Raw genomic sequence first — 3327 nt, 5'->3', positions numbered from 1 at the left:
TAACTATCCCTCTCTTGTCCATCTCCTCCCTTTGCTTTTCTTCTATGTATGCTTTCTCTTCCTCCTTCCTCCTACCCATCCATCCATCCATCGCTCTGTCGCTCAGGCAGGAATCTGAAATCTCCTCTTCTGCCTTCTCTTCTTTTCTTTCTCCTCCCCCTTTCATCCGTCCTCCACTACTTACTCTGGAATCCAGGGCCGTATTACAGTAACACACAGGCTAGATATGGCTGCAGCCTAGTGCCCCCCAGCCACCAGGCTTGAAAAGGCCCCAAAAAATGTATTTAGAAAAATGTGTCTGCTGTGGGGGCCTCCATCAACCAGTGGGCTAGTATAGGGGCCCGAGCCCATCTTTTTTTATTTTATTTTTTTTCATTTATCCTTTATTTAGCCAGTATTGTCCCATTGAGACTACAGTCTCTTCTGCCAGGGAGTCCTGGTCAAAATGGCAGCATACATATAGTTACAGACACAGACAAACACATAGACAAAAAGGAAAATAAATGTACAAAAAAACACATTAAGAAGAATAAGTTTACATAAAACGTATTTTGAGATAAAAAGTAGCCTATGTGCTGCATAGTCAGAAACAATGACACTCCCCTGTGTATACTGTATTAATTTCTAGAGATGTACAGGATCCAAGATCCGGTTCCGGTTCCGGCAGGATAATAGGGTTTTTCAGACTATCCGGATCCGGCAGCATCTTAAGCAGTGGATCCGGTATCCGGTAGGATCCTAAAAATCAGGATCTGGGGCATCTCTACTTTTTACGTAGCCTAGGTTTTTCAGTCAGTCTTTCACAGCCCCAATCGCTGCATGGAGTGCAAGCCCTTTGGAAGCGGCCAGTGCAGGCAGTGTGGCAGTAAGCCAATGAGTCTAAAAAATAGTTTGCGCCAACGTAATAAAAAGGGCCCACGTGTGCGAGTTGGCTATGTGTTTCAACCCTTTTGTAGGGTCCGGTATCCGGTTCCGGATCCGGCAGGATCTTAAGCAGTGGATCCGGTATCCGGCAGGATCCTAAAAATCAGGATCCGGTGCATCTCTATTAATTTCCCTCTTAAAAGTCTCTAATGAGGGCAGAGAGTCCATACATAATATCTTCTGCAACTCATTCCATAGATATGGGGCATAAAAAGAAAAGCCCATTTTCCCTAATTCAGTGCGAGGAGTACAAGACTGTAGTAATCGGGCCCTGCTGGAATCAAAAGAGGTAAGAGGCCGAGTGACATGTGTGGAGCTGGCCACCCTTCCGACCCAAAATGCTGAAATAACACTGCAGATTGTTTGTGCTATGTTTGCTCCGGATTGTGCTGTAAAATGTTTCGTTTGTGCTATTAATAAAATAATCGCATAATAATAGCATAATAATAAAATAAAACGGCTGTAACTTTACAAAACAAGTGATTGAAGCGTTAATTTTCACAGCACAAATGAGCACAAACAAATTGCCTTCGATTGAGACTACTTTGGAGAAATTTGGACGTGGAGGGGGGGGATCTGCGTATTGAAAATGTATTAGTATTATTTGAGTATTTCAATTACTCAAAAGCCTTAATAGCACAAACAAAAAAGTTTACAGCACAATCCGGCACAAACGTAGCACAAACAATCTGCAGTGTTATTTCAGCATTTTGGGTGTGGGTGGGGGGGGGGGGGGGGGGGGGGGGGGGGTTCACGCAGGTGTCCAAGTAGCTTCAAACTCCAGAGGTCAGCTCAGATTAGGGCGCCTGTGGCCTCAGGAAATCAGAAGCAGAAAGAAAGAAAGAAAGGGATCTGTTCATGTCCTCTTTAGTTCTCTGTCCTCCTCTCTCTCTCTCTCTCTCTCTCTCTCTCTCTCTCTCTCTCTCTCTCTCTCTCTCTCTCTCTCTCTCTCTCTCTCTCTCTTTCTCACATTTGCATCTCATTGCCCACTTCTTTACTAGGAGCCATTCTCTTATACAAGCACATGCACACACGCACGCATGTACGCAGGCATGCACATACACACACACACACGCACACACACACACACACACACACACACACACACACACACACACACACACACACACACACACACACACACACACACACACACACACACACACACACAGAAACACACACACAGAGAAACACACACACACACACGCGCGCATGCACACACACACACACATACGCACACACACACACACACACACACCACACTCTCACACACACGCACACACACTGGTTTTACGACGGTGCAATACGGCATTTGAATAACACTCTCCCTTTCGCATACTTAAAGGACTAATCTCTTTTTTGTCATTCGGAGTGATGGCCTTTAAGAGATGCAGTGACAGCACTTGGCAGGTTTCTGAGTTTGGGAAAGAAAGAAAGAAAGAAAGAAAGCGAAAAGAAACTTAGCAAACAGATGGTAAGAGGTCTGCAAATAAACTTAAAGGCTGAACAGATTGAGCCTTTTCTCTTCGTGAGTGGGGATGATCATAAAACCCGCTTAATGAGTCATTTGTATTTAAGTTCCTTAAGTTCTCACTCATGTTCATTCTTTTTTATGTTCACTCTTTTTGTGGAGTAAAATTGTTCTTAATATTGTACTTCAGGGGAGTTATAGGCTATATAGTTTGCATTGGTCACATTAAAAACGTAATGTTTTATAACCATGAGGTACAATGACACTAACTTCTGTATGTTCAGGAAGGTGTGACCTAATCAAGACCTAATTGCCTGGCTGACCTGCCTTAATACCAAAAACAAAACCTCCCAATTTCTCTTAGAATAGAGTACAGTGGTAGAGTACTTTCATTAATCCAGAAGGAAAATGAGGTGTCTGTCATTTTACATACGGTAAATACACAAATACAAAACATTGACAAAACCCTAATACACATATTGCATATTGCAGTGACCATATACCATCATCTTCATCTGTATCAGAGTGAACCAGGATGGCCGAGTGGTTAAGGCCTTGGACTTAAAATCCAATGGGCTAGATGCCGTCGTGGGTTCGAACCCCACTCCTGGTAACACGTTGGTTAAGTAGTTGTAACAGTGTTGCCAGATTAGGCTGTTTCCAGCCCAATTGGGCTGCTTAGGATGGCCGTGTGCGGGTATAAATGGCATTTAGCAGTAAACCAGTCTGATTTCTGCCATTGAATTCAATAGAATTGGGCGGGATTTTGTGCTTCTAGGCGGGTTTTGGGCTGGAAATCATCAGTCTCATCTGGCAACCCTGGCTTGCTAGGTTCATGCTTGGTCAACCAGCCTCTGTCATACTATGAGGAAATGCCTCTCGTAGAGTTGCTCATCACCTAATTCACAATGACCATGGACTGTTACCAGTGG

General features: G+C 43.9%; 1 non-coding gene across 1 annotated transcript; it reads left to right on the top strand.

Moving 5' to 3' along the window:
- Positions 1–2924: 2924 nt before the first annotated feature.
- On the top strand, positions 2925–3008 carry trnal-uaa (transfer RNA leucine (anticodon UAA)). Its single transcript has one exon. It is a non-coding gene; the product is annotated as a tRNA-Leu (tRNA).
- The last annotated feature ends 319 nt before the right edge of the window (positions 3009–3327 follow it).

The sequence above is a fragment of the Engraulis encrasicolus genome, chromosome 17 (genome assembly GCF_034702125.1).
Source record: "Engraulis encrasicolus isolate BLACKSEA-1 chromosome 17, IST_EnEncr_1.0, whole genome shotgun sequence".
Classification (NCBI taxonomy): domain Eukaryota; kingdom Metazoa; phylum Chordata; class Actinopteri; order Clupeiformes; family Engraulidae; genus Engraulis; species Engraulis encrasicolus.
The sequence above is the reverse complement of the archived record's forward strand: the minus strand, read 5'-3'. Positions and strand labels throughout refer to the sequence as shown.